The following is a 14,368-nucleotide window of genomic DNA, read 5'->3' as shown; positions in this document are numbered from 1 at the left end:
GAAGATGGGATTGTGAGATCTATAATTCCAATGGGTCTCAGAAGCTGTCTAGTCCAAACTCCTTACCTTACCCAGGAAGAAGACTAGATGCCTTGTCAAAGATCACTCAGTTAAGTATCAGAACTAGGCTTCTGAAAAGCCAGGTCTTCTAGACACTTTCCTACATGGTAACATCTAAACGGTACTATAGAGCCTAACCCACCTCCAAAGAAGTCTGTCTGTCTTACCTCTGTACTCTCCCTGACATTCTTTAGAATTATCCAGGGAATTTGACAACTTTATTTAAGTTTTTCAAAGTCCCTTGTGAAAATAAACATAGAGTAAGTGGGAAGGGAGAGTAGAATTTACAAATGCATCATATAGAGGATTGATCACTGAATAAGGCTTTTGTCCTAGCTTAGACTCACCACCACACCCTCTGAACAAAATGCTGGACCTAGAGTCAGAAAGATTTGGGTGTGAATCCCTCCTTTGACATATTCTAGCTGTGTAACCATGATAGGAGGCAGCTGAATGTCTCAGTGGATAGTGTTCTGGGCCTAGAGTCGGGAAGACCTGAGTTCAATCCAGCTTCAAGACATTCACTAGCTGTGTGACCCTGAGCAACAAACACATTTAACTTCTGTTTGCCTAATCCATTGGAGAAGGAAATGGCAAACCACTCCAGTACCAAGAAAACACCATATGGGGTCACAAAGATTAAGATAAAACTGAACAGCAATGAACAAACCACTACCAAATCATGTAACCTCTTTTTTTTTTTTTAAGTGAGGCAGTTGGGGTTAAGTGACTTGCCCAGGGTCACACAGCCAGCAAGTGTTAAGTGTCTGAAGCCAGATCTGAAACCAGGTACTCATGACTCCAGGGCTGGTGCTCCATCCACTGTGCCACCTAGCTGCCCCATGTAACCTCTTTAAGTCTCAGTTTCCCCATCTGTAAAATGGAGATAGTAATATCTATCTTACATGGTTATTGTTAAAGTCAAATGAGAGGGAGGGAACATTTATTAAGCATTTACTATGTGCCAGGCATTTTTACAAATATTATCTCATTTGACCCTCACAATAACCCTGTGAAATAGATGCTATCATTATCTCCATCTTGCAGTTGGGGAAACTAAGGCAAGATGAGGTGAAGTGACTTGCCCAGGGTCACATAGCTGGGCCAAATTTGAACTCAAATCTTCTCAACTCCAGGCTCAGAGCTCTAGCCACTTTGTCACCTATTGGAGGGAATATAAAGTACTGTATAAATACTATTATAATTAGCTATGTGGGGGCAGCTAGGTGGCACAGTGGATAGAGCACTGGCCCTGGAGTCAGGAGGACCTGAGTTCAAATCCGGCCTCAGACACTTATCACTTACTAGCTATGTGACCCTGGATAAGTCACTTAACCCCAACTGCCCTGCAAAAAAAAAAATAGCTGTGTGAGAGATAGTATGACATAGTGGACAGAGGGATGACCTTGGGGTCAAGACCTGGATTCAAGTTCTCCCTTTGATATATAAAGCTGAGAGAGAAGGACAAATCACTAAACTGCTCAGACAATTTTTTTTTTTGGCATTCTCATATTTGGCATTCTCAGTATTTTATTTCCCCCCAATTACATTTAAAAACAATTTTTAACATTAATTTTCAAAACTTTTGAGTTCCAAATTCTCTCCCTCCCCTGCCCCACATTGAGAAGGCAAGCAATTCTATATAGTTTATACATGTGTAGTGATGCAAACATTTCCACATTAGTCATGTTATAAAGGAAAACAGACCAAAAAACTAAAGAAAAATAAAGTTAAAAAATATGCTTCAAATCTGTATTCAGATACCATCAATTCTTTCTCTGGGGAGGGATGGCATTTTTCATCATAAGTTCTTCAGAGCAGTTTTGGATCACTGCATTGCTGAGAATAGCTAAGTCATTCACAGCTGATCATCTTACACTATTGCTATTTGTACACAGTACATTTCACTTTGCATCAGCTCATGTAAATCTTCCCAGATTTTTCTGAGAGCATCCTGCTCATCATTTCTTATGGCATAATAGTATTCCATCATAATCACATACTACAATTTGTTCAGCCATTCCCCAATTAATAGGGTTCTCCTCAGTTTCCAATTCTTTGCCACCAGAAAAGAGCTGCTATAAAAACTTTTGTACCTATAGGTCCTTTTCCTTTTCCTTTTTGATTTCTTTCTGGGTGCAGACCTAGTAATGGTATATTGCTAGTTCAGATAGTATACATGGTTTTATAGCTCTTTGGGCATAGTTCCAAATTGCTCAGCAGAATGGCTGAATCAGTTTACAATCCCACCAACAATGCATTCATGTCTCATTTCCCCCACATCCTCTCCAATATTTGTCATTTTCCTCTTCTGTCCTTTTGGCCAATCTAATAGGTAGGCATAAGGTAGTACCCCAGAATTGTTTGGATTTTCAATAATGAATTAGAGTATTTTTTCCATATGGTTATAAATAACTTTGATTACTTCATCTGTAAACCATTCATATCTTTTGATCATTTATCAATTGGGGAATGACATATTCAGAGAAACTTGCTTCAATTTTTTCACAGTTACTATTGCTAACTATATTTCCCTTCATCTTTTCCTCCCACCCCCCCCATTCATTCTATTCTCTCTCTCCTTTCACTCTATCCATCCCTAAAAGTGTTTTGCTTCTGACTACCCCCTACTCCAATCTTCCCTCCCTTCTATCACACCCCCCTTCTCTTATCCCCTTCCCCTCATACTTTACTGCAGGGTAAGAAAGATTTCTATGCCCAACTGAATGTGTGTTTTATTCCCTCTTTGAGCCAGTTCTGATGAGAGTGAGGTTCACTCACTTCCTCTCACCTCCCCCATCTTTCCCTCCCTATAAAAGCTTTTTCTCGCCTCTTTTATGTGAGATAATTTACCCCATTCTACTGCTCCCTTTCCCTTTCTCCCACTGCATTCCTTTCTCATTCCTTAATTTTATTTTTTAAGATATCATCCTTTCATACTCAACTCATACCTGTGCCCTCTGTTTATATATACTCCTTTCAGCTGCCCTAATAATGAGAAAGTTCTTATGAGTTACAAGTATCTTTCCATGTAGGAATGTAAACAATTTAACCTCATTAATTCTCTTATGGTTTCCCTTTCCTATTTACCTTTTTGTGCTTCTCTTAAGTCTTGTATTTGAAAGTCAAATTTTCTATTCAGTTCTGGTCTTTTCATCAAGAATTCTGAAAATCCTCTCTTTCATTAAATGTCCACATTTCCCTCTGAAGGATTATATTCAATTTTGCTGGGTAGGTGATTCTTGGTTGTAATCCCAGTTCCTTTGACCTCCAGAATATCATATTCCAAGCCCTCTGATCCTTTAATGTAGAAAATGCTAAATCTTGTATTATCTTGACTGTGGTTCCACAATACTTGAATTGTTTATTTCTGATTTCTTGTAATATTTTCTCCTTGATCTGGAAGCTTTGGAATTTGGCTATAATATCCCTGAGAGTTTTCGTTTGGGGATTTCTTTCAGGAGATAATTGATGGATTCTTTCAATTTCTATTTTGCCAACTGGTCCTAGAATATCAGGGCAGTTTTCCTTGATAATTTCTTCAAAGGTGATGTTGAGGCTCTTTTTTTGATCATGGCTTTCAGGTAGTCTAAATTTTTTTCAATGATCTCTCCTGCATCTATTTTCCAGGTCAGTTGTTTTTCCAGTGAGATATTTCACATTGTCTTCTATCTTTTCATTCTTTTGGTTTTGTTTTATTGTTTCTTGATTTATCATAAAGTCATTAACTTCCATTTGTTTGATTTTAATTTTAAGGAATTATTTTCTTCAGTGAGATTTTGTGAGTGTTCTACCTCAGTGCTAGCAAAGAGATACCTGTAATCTCCTTTTGACAAGTTGTTCGACTCTTTTACCATCTGTGGGTTGAGAGTTCCCAAAGCAAAAGCTGCTGATTCAGCGGGTCCCAAGGCCTGTAATGGACTGTCCTCCACCGTAACCTGGGTGCAACAGATCTTTCCTGTTGACCTTCTAAGTTGTCTTTGGCTGGAAAATTATTTAACCCTGTCCTTTTGTGGGTTCTGCTGCCCCAGGAATTATCTTATAGCATTATTTAATGGTATTTGGAGGGGTCTTGGGAGAGAGCTCAGGTGAGTCATTGCCTTTTTTCCACCATGTTGGCTCTGCCCCACAAAATCCTTAAAAAACAATAAATTAGAATTGTTGGTCTGAATCTATGGAGGGAGTTTCTACACTGGTAGTTCCATTCTGTGATGAAATCACAGATACAACCATATTTTCTTTTTTCTTTTTTTTTTGGTGAGGCAATTGGGGTTAAGTGACTTTTCCAGGGTCACATAGCTAGTGTCAAGTGTCTGAGGCCAGATTTGAACTTGGGTCCTCCTGACTCCAGGGCCGGTGCTCTATCCACTGCGCCACCTAGCTGCCTCTACAGCTATATTTTCAATGAGACTTAGTAGATCTTCAGTATAGGGAGTTCCCAGTGAGGGTCTTCCTCCCTCAGTACAGATCAGCATCTTCTTTGCAACCCATAGCTTTGGTCACTGAGAGATTAAGTGAATTATCCATAGTTGCCTAAGACTTATTAGGTCCAAAATCAGCCTCTAACTCCTATACCACACTGCTGCTCATATATGTCCTTTTCTTGGGTTTTAGTTTTATAATTTCTAAAATGAAGAAGTTGGGCTAGATCAGGAGTTCTTAACTTTTTTGTGTGTCATGTACCTCTTTGGCAGTTGGTGAAGCTTATAGTTGCTTTCTCAGGAAAAATATTTTAATACATAAAATAAAAGGCATATGATTACAAAAGAGACCAATTATATTGAAATTCAATGAGGGGCAGCTAGGTGGCACGGTGGATAGAGCACCGGCTCTGGAGTCAGGAGTACCTGAGTTCAAATCCAGCCTCAGACACTTAATGCTTACTAGCTGTGTGACCTTGGGCAAGTCACTTAACCCCAATTGCCTCACTAAAAAAAAAAAAAAGAAATTCAATGATAAAAAATACCAAAAATTTACAAAAAATTCACAGACCCCAGGTTAAGAACTCTGATTTACATGATTCCTCCAGACCCTTCCAGATATGACATTCTATGAATTTATAATTATCAGATAATTGTCAGATGAGATAATTATCATCTAGCAGGGCCCCAAGACCCTAGCCTATGGGCAAATGAGGGTATAGAACAGATGAGTTTCAGTGGAAGGGAGATAACTGGGTTTCCAGGAATAAATAACACCAATACCCTGATAGAGCTCTAGAAATGAATGGGCTTTGCCATCCATTAGCTCCTCCATTCCTCTCCATTTTAGTATTGACGTCTGCCCATTACATCCCTTGAATTTACTTCATACAAAGGAATGTTCTAAACAAACAAACAAACAAACAAACAAACAAACAAAGGGGCAGATAGAGGGTGCAGTGGATAGAGCACTGGCCTTGGAGTCAGGAGTACCTGAGTTCAAATCCGGCCTCAGACACTTAACACTTACTAGCTGTGTGACCCTAGGCAAGTCACTTAACCCCAATTGCCTCACTAAAAAAACCAAAACAACCAACCAAACAAAGGAATGTTCTGTTATCTAGAAATAGCTCCAGTATAGCTTTGATTGGGATTAGAGAATTTCCCATGGTGTCTTCTGCAGAAAGAATCTTGGTTGAGTTTAACCAAAAGCATTCAACATTTGACCTGGAAGATCTGAACATCTACCTTCTTGCTCCAAATCTATACATATTTGTTGTTTAGTCATATTTGACTCTTTGTGACCCATTTGGGGTTTTCTTGGCCAAGATACTGCAGTGGTTTGCCATTTCCTTCTCCAGCTCATTTTACAGATAAGGAAACTGAGGCAAACAGGGCTAAGTAATTTGTCCAGGGTCACATAGCAAGTAAGTATCTGGGGCTAGATTTGAACTCAGGAAGATGAGTCTTTCTGACAACAGGCCTGGCACTCTATGCACTATGGTACCATCTAGCTGCTCATCTACATGTATATCAGCTGGTAATTTTGTTTTCATCCTTCTCTTAGCTACAAAACTTCCCAGACTGTTTTCATCGTCACCAGTGGCCACAAAGAAATTCTCTCCTTGTAATTTGGGGGCAATTAGCAGGATCTCTCCAGAGAGATTGGATTTTAATAGGGTCAAGTATTTAAGGATAGATTTTAAGGAGCCCAAGTTAAGACTATTTGGGTTAGATTCATAGACTCATAGAGCTGGAAGGGGCCTCAGGGACTACCTAGTGCAAACCCTACTCAAAGTATCGACTTTATAAAATATGAAAGTTATAAATATCACGAATATAGTATCAGGGCGGATTCTCCCATATCACTTAAAGAGCCTTTGGAAAGAAGCTAGTACATTCCTCAGGACCAATAGGAAAAACAAACTCATACATTCAGTGTGGCACATTGAAAAGAACACTTGGGGCAGCTAGGTAGCACAGTGGATAAAGCATCAGCCTTGGATTCAGGAGGACCTGAGTTCAAATCCAGCCTCAGACACTTAACACTTACTAGCTGTGTGACCCTGGGCAAGTCACTTAACCCTCATTGCCCCACAAAAAGAAAAAGAAAAGAAAAGAAAAGAACACTGGTTTTGGTGCTAGGGGACCCTTGGTTCAAATCTTGGTTCTATTGATTAGAACCTATCAGATTTCCTGTGCGGCCATAGAAACTTCTCACTTTGTTAACTATTCTCTAGGCCTATGAGGTTTTTCCTATATAAAAATGAGGTTGTCTTTAATGTTCCTCCACCTCCAAATCCCATGTTCCTATTTATACATATCATTAAATCTGAATTAATATAGGAAACATAATTTCTTTTCAGATATTCCCATGGGCAGGAGAGATATCTATTCTGAAGGAAGGTAGGTGTCAGGAAATGTATCTCTGGATAATGGTATGTTAAGGCCAAAGATGGGGATGGGGCAAGGAAAAGGGCTTAAAGCGGTGACTCCAGAACAGACCAGTTTGGTCCTATTAAACAACATTTCCTAGTCTGACTGTGGAAAGAGCCCTAGATTAGGTATTGGGTGCCTAGCACAATGCCTGGTACACCAGAAACAATGAATGCTTCTTGATTGATTGATTGATTAGTATTGGAAGATAGGTTTTAGGCCAAGCTCTGTCAAAAATAGTATCAGATTTCCATACAACTTTACAGTTTACAAAGAACTTTACTTCTAACAGCCTCGTGAAGTAGAATGTATTCAATTATTTTGTATTTATTGTATTTATATTTATCCTGTAGATATTTATACAGGGCATCCAGAAATTCTTAGTGTCATTTTAATTTTTTTTAATCCATTCACTTATTCATTTGTCTTTCATTCATTCATTCATTTATTGGTGGGCAGAAAGTATGGATTTTATTGTATATTATCACTGGTCTGGAGGGTACATTTCCTACCTCCTTAAAGAAATATCCCATTTCTAGGGTTTGTTTGTTTTTTCCTTCCTGGAAAAATTGTACTAAGAAATGTGTCACAGTTTTAATACTTACCTGTAAGCTCAACTGAGGCAGAGTGGGAAAAATGGCCCTCAAATGAAAGAAAAATATAGCCCAGGGGGCGGCTAGGTGGCGCAGTGGATAAAGCACTGGCCCTGGATTCAGGAGTACCTGAGTTCAAATCCGGCCTCAGACACTTGACACTTACTAGCTGTGTGACCCTGGGCAAGTCACTTAACCCCCATTGCCTGCGCCCCCCCCCCCAAAATATATATATATATAACCCATTTCCCCCTCAGAATAATACCCCAGCTCCACCTTACTCTATAACCCCTAACAATACAAACTCTTTTAAAAGATATTACACAGGGGCAGCTAGGTGGCGCAGTGCATAGAGCACTGGCCCTGGATTCAGGAGCACCTGAGTTCAAATGTGGCCTCAGACACTTAATATTTACTAGCTGTGTGACCCTGGGCAAGTCACTTAACCCCAATTGCCACACACACACACACACACACACACACACACACAAATATTACACAAAAGAACCTGGGTAAATAGTAGCATGAAGACCTCTTTGTTCCTCCATCTCCTATTGGTCCATCCCTGAAAATGGCACTAAGAATTTTGGGACACAATGTATGTCTTTTTTGTCTCCCCTGTTAGATTATAAGACACACATGTATGGATTGTTTCATTTATTTTCTTTGTATTCCCAGGGGCAGGCGCTTAATAAAATGCTTGTTGGTTGATTGATATTTCCATTTTTAAAATGAGGAAATTGAGGGGGCGGCTAGGTGGCTCAGTAGATAAAGCACCGGCCCTGGATTCAGGAGGTCCTGAGTTCAAATCCGGCCTCAGACACTTGACACTTAATAGTTGTGTGACCCTGGGCAAGTCACTTAACCCTCATTGCCCTGCCAAAAAAAAAATGAGGAAATTGGGGCTTAGAACTTGCTTAAGGTGACACACCTAGTAAGTGTATTAGGTTTCTGTTAAAACCTGGGTCCTTTAGAAGCAAGTTCATTGGCCCTTCACCTCTACCATCCCATGTCTTGGTAATAAGCTCTATGACCTTGGGGATATTACTTCCCTTCTCTTGTCTGTCTCCTCATCTGCAAAATGGGAACAACAATCTCTGTTCAGCCTCCCTCCTGGCTCAGACGAGAGTCTGGATGTGAAAAGCTCTTGGGGAATTGTAAAGCTGATACAAATGGGAGGAAACATTAGCTAATGTACCCCATCTTTTGGGGGGATGGGCTTCAGTACAGAAGAAGAAGAAGAAGAACCACCTAGGAAGGGGAGGAAGACAGGGAAAACTCTTTGCCCATCGTATTTACTGAACTGCGCTGAATTATGACTAAAAGCCAAGATCTGGCTTCAGGCAATTGCCTAAATCATTTATGGCCTGACAAGATGGGGAGGGGGGGAGGGGATGGCGAGGCGATCAGGGGAATGTTCTTGTAATTCTTCAGTCTGAGGTACATTAAGGAGCCATAAGCCATGTCGAGAGCTTGAATTACATTAGAGAGATTATCCTGTTACAGTTCATAATCCTGGATAATATACCGTCCTACGGCACACCTGCCCATGATAAATCTCACCCTGTAATGGGGTAGTCATGACCCTGGGGACCCAGGGAGGCCTGGGCAGCTGGGCACACAAAAGAGGCCACGTGAGGGTAGGACTGTTGGGCAGAGGATCTGAACCCCACCCCACCTCCACCTCACCCCCATTCCTCCCAGACTCACCTCCCTAATGGCTAAGGGGCTTTTGCCTTATCCATCTTAGACAAGCCAGAAGGACTACAGTTCCAAATTCTTCCTGGCAATCAAAGCCCTCTAAGACACAGCCTCAACTTATTTTTCTAGCCTTATTTCCTACCACCTACTCACAGTGACACCTTTGTCCCTGTAAGACTGGTCTACTCCTTGTACTTAAAACTGTTCGTTTAGAGATAGCTTGTGATATAGTTATATACCATATAACATGGTAGATTTGGGGTCCGGAAGACCTGAGTTCAAATCTTGCCTCAGAAATTCAGTAGCAATGTGATCCTAGGCAAGTCATTTAACCTATCTCAGCCTCATTTTCCTCAACTATAAAATAGGGATATTAATAACATATATTATGTACAGCTTGTTTTCCATATATATATATATACACACACACACATATATACACATACACACATTATATATATATATATATATATATATATATATATATATATATATATTTGTGTCTAATGGTAGCCATCTCTAGGGTGGGGGGGAGGGGGGGAGGGAAAAAAGGGGAAAAAAGAAAGCTACATGATAACTTTATTATATATTTAAAAGGAATAACAAGTTGTACATAATAGATTTGCAGTTTCATGTGGAATCATATTTTTTCTATTCTACTATGTTATGGACATACTTTTAAGTTCAGAATAAAAGAAATAAAGTTTAAAAACTATATATCTGACAGGGTTGCTGTGAGATACATGGAAAGAATCCTATCTCTGGAGTCAGAAGACATGGTTCCAATTGGGACTCTGATGCTTACTAGCTGTGTAACCTTGGGCCAATCACTTTGTCTCCATGAACCTCAGTTTCCTCTTACTGCAAAATGAGAATCTTGGACTAGATGGTCTCTCAGGTCCCTTCCAACTCTAGAGCTATGAGATTATTATTATTATGATTAATTTCCATCTCTGAACCTTTGCTAATGTCTTTTCCCACACCAATTTATCCTTAACTTTTTTCCTACTTGTCTGGATCTTCCTTGTGTTTCAAGGCTATGGTAGGTATGAAAGCCCAGCTCAAATCTCTCTTCCTTCATGGAATCTTACTTCTCCTAAATCTCCAACAGGACTAATATGTGTGTACTATTAATTGGGCACTTAGGATATATTTGTTGTTGTTGTTTAATAGTTTTCAATTTGTTGTTTAGTCCTGTCCGACTCTCTGTGATCCCTTTTAGGGTTTGGCAGAGGTACTGAAGTGGTTTGTCATTTCCTTCTCCAGTTCATTATGAAGATGAGGTAAGTGAGGCAAACCAGGTGAAATGACTTGCCCAGGATCACACAGCTACTAGGTGTCTGAAGCCCGAGTTAGCTCAGGTCCTCCTGACTCCAGGTCCAGCACTCTACTCTGCCACCTAACTGCCCCTAGCAGATATTATCTAATACTTTTATTTCTTTTTTTGACATGTTTACATGTTATGTCTCTAACTAGATTGTAAACTCATTGAGGGTAGGGATTGTGCTTTTTAATTCTTTGTATCCTCCATGATGGTAGAGGTCAGTAGGTCTGGAAAACACGAGGCAGGGTCATTAATTGCAAAAGTGAATTTAATGATTCTTTAATGATTTGCTTATATTTCACTAGGGACTGCAAAACACCTTACTCACAACAGCCCTGTCAGGTAGGAGTGTATCATCTCTACTTTATAGGTGAAGACATGAAAGCTTAAAGAGGGGAAATGACTTGCCTAAGGTCATGGAGTTTAGCAAAATATCCTACAACAGAGGATCAGAAATGTAGGGCTGAAAGAGACCTCAGAGGCCATCTAGTTCAACCATTTAATTTTACAAATGAGTAAACTGAGGTCCAGGCAGGTTAAGTGACCATTGATTGAGTCATATTCTTGAAAGAAGTGAGAATCTCATCTGCACCAACATTCACACCATAGATTAAAGAGGGACACATAAGAAAGTTGTTGCTAAACAGAGGGATGGCTCCCCAATTCTCCACAGAGAAGCAAACAAAGGAATTGATAGAGTTGGTTTCATCATTCACTTGAAGGCAACAAAAACATCATTTCATGGTCTACTTGACCATTTGCCTTGCAATGCTCACAATGAACATGAGCCAGAAGACCTTTCTGAAGATAATAACAGCCAATATTTGTTGCAGAAGGTGAAAAGGTAGAGGAATTCTATAAAGAACTTAACAAAAATCCTTCAAACCAAGTTAAAATGCATGCATTGATATATGATAACTTCAAAGTGAAGGTCAGTACAAGGGGAAACAGTGAAAACCATGTTGGAAATTATGTTTCAAGATTAAGAAACAAGAAACCAAATCAGGTGCCTTATGTATCTATACTAACAGTTCTCAAACTTTTTGGTCTCAGAACCCTTTTACATTCATCAAAATTATTGAGGACCACCAAAAGCATTTGATTATATGGGTTATATTATCAATATTAGATGTTAAAACTGATAAAAATTAAAATTAATTAAATAACAAAGCAGCCACATTAATATGAAAATAGCTATGTTTTCTGGGAAAAAAGACTTACTGAGAAAAGTAGCATTGAATCAAAGTAGCAAAGAATCAAAAAGCACAATCCCTATACTCAATCTCTTTAACGTCTGACAATAGAAGATGGCTGGATTCTTCTATCTGCTTCTGCATTAAATCTGTTTCCATATATTGTTTGGGTTGATATATAGGAAAGGAATCCAGCTTCATAAAGATATGTAGTTGGAAAAGGGAGGAATATATTAATAGATAAATAACATCTTAGAATTATTATGAAAATAGTTTTGACCTGTTAGAGTCCATGAAAGGGTCTCGAGGACCCCTTGGGGTTCTTGGACCACAGTTTGAGAATTGCTGCTCATGACCACTTTTTTAAATAAAAGAGTTGGTAGGTACTAGACATGGTAGGCATGGAACAACACAAAAATATGAAATTGACTACATCTTTATTGACAGTAAATGAATAGTTACCAATACAAGAATTAAAATCATCACCAAAGGAACAAAGAAGAAAGATGAAACTATAGACAACTGTGGTTGCAACTTGACACACTCAAGTAAACTAGCAACAAAGAAAAATGAGAAATGGATAAAGGAAAAGATACCATCAGATTATTACCGTTTTCCATGAAAGTTTAATTGATATAAAGCAAATACCAGAAGGAGGAGATCCAAAGAGCCCAGAAATCACTTCAGCCAGCATACATTTGATCTCCTAAGAAGCAGCTAAGTGACTATGTATGTGTATATATATATAATGTATTATATATAATCTTATATATTAAATATTACTTCATGTGATATATATTAATTATATGATTAATATGTTATAGCATTATTATGTGTGTATGCATGTACATATTGTATATTTATATCTATATATATAATACCTGCATATTGCTGGTACTATACTGTATTGGGACTGTAGATGGAAATTGAACCTTCAAGAAGTGGTATAAAATACATTATCCAGGAAGTATATGATTAGAAAGGGATATAGATATAGCATGTAGTGAGAATGAGAGTGAGAGTGTAAAATAATTGATGGACAGCTTGAATGCTGCCCACTGAATTTTAGAAGATTTAGAAGAGGGACTGCTATATATTAGGTGAATACTCTATGGATAATTAATTTTGGGATTTCTTTGATGTTCTGATGCTTTTATGAATCTGTGATCTCATCAATGTCAGTAGACCCTCCAATGGTTCAAACTACTATCCATCCATAGCTTCACATTCCTCTCAACCCTTGTCTAGGTATTTCTGTAAATCCTTCTCAGAAAACCTGTCCAGCATCCTGGATCCCTTCTTTTACAACTCTCAATCAATCAATAAACATTTATTAAGTAACTATGATGTGCCAGGAACTGTGCTAAGCATTTGTGATACAAAAAGTGGCAAAAGACAGTCCCTGCTATCAAGGAACTTACAATATAAAGGAAAAAAATTGAGTTCCAAATTCTCTACCTCTCTTCCACCAATCCTCCATCCTCTGAGAAGGCAAGCAATATAATACCAATTATACATGTGAAATCACGCAAAACATATATTCATTTTAGTCATATCACAAAAAGGAGAAAAATAAAGAAAGTGAGAAAATTAATTTAAATTTCTACTTAGAGTTCATCAGATCTCTCTCTGGCAGTGGATAGCATTTTTCATCATAAATCCTGTGGAATTGTCTTGGAATATTGTATTGGTCAGAGTAGCTTCATAGTTGATCATCATTACAATATGGCTTTTGCTATGTACAATGATCTCCAGGTTCTGCTTACTTCACTTTGCATCAGTTCATATAGGTCTTCCCTTGTTTTTCTGAAACCATCCCTCTCATCATTTCTTATAAGACAATTGTACTCCATCACAATTATATGCCACAACTCATTAAGTCATTCCTCAATTGATGGGCATCCCCTCACTTTCTAAATCTTTGCCACCAAAAAAAAAAAAAAGAGCTGCTAGAAACATATTTTTTTGCATGTAGGTCCTTTCCCTTTTTTATTTGATCTCTTTGAGGGTAGTAGTATTGCTGGGTCAAGGGGTATGCACAGTTGAATAGTTCTTTGGGCATAGTTCCAAATTGTTATCCAGACTGGTTAGACCAGTTTACAACTTCACCAGCAGTTCATTAGTGTACCTATTTCCCCATATCTCCTCCAGCATTTGTCATTTCTGAGAGGTGTGAGGTGGTACCTCAGAGTTGTTTTAATTTGTATTTCTTTAAACAATAGAGATTTAGAGTGGTTTTTTTATATGGCTATTGATAGCTTTGATTTCTTCTTCTGAAAACTGCCTGTTCATATCTTTTGACCATTTATTAGTTGGGGAATAAGCCACCTAACTTCTGAAAGTCTGTTGCTTAATCTGTGAAATAGAAACAATAACACCTGCCTCACATATTTGTTATGAGGAAAGCATTTTGAAGCCTTAAATACAACTATGTTATTGTTGTTCTTTTCCTTATGGTCAAAATTTTGAAAAGTCAACCAGTCAACAAATATTAACTATGCCCCTATTGCATGTATGCTAAACCCAATGATACAAAGGTAGAAAAATGGAATAGTCTCCAGAGTGCTAGACCAGGAATCTGGAACACTTGTGTCAAACTCAATTAGAAACAGATCCCTAGAGGCAGCTGGGTACCACAGT

Source organism: Dromiciops gliroides, chromosome 4 (assembly GCF_019393635.1).
Source record: "Dromiciops gliroides isolate mDroGli1 chromosome 4, mDroGli1.pri, whole genome shotgun sequence".
In the NCBI taxonomy this organism is placed as follows: Eukaryota; Metazoa; Chordata; class Mammalia; order Microbiotheria; family Microbiotheriidae; genus Dromiciops; species Dromiciops gliroides.
The sequence above is the reverse complement of the archived record's forward strand: the minus strand, read 5'-3'. Positions refer to the sequence as shown.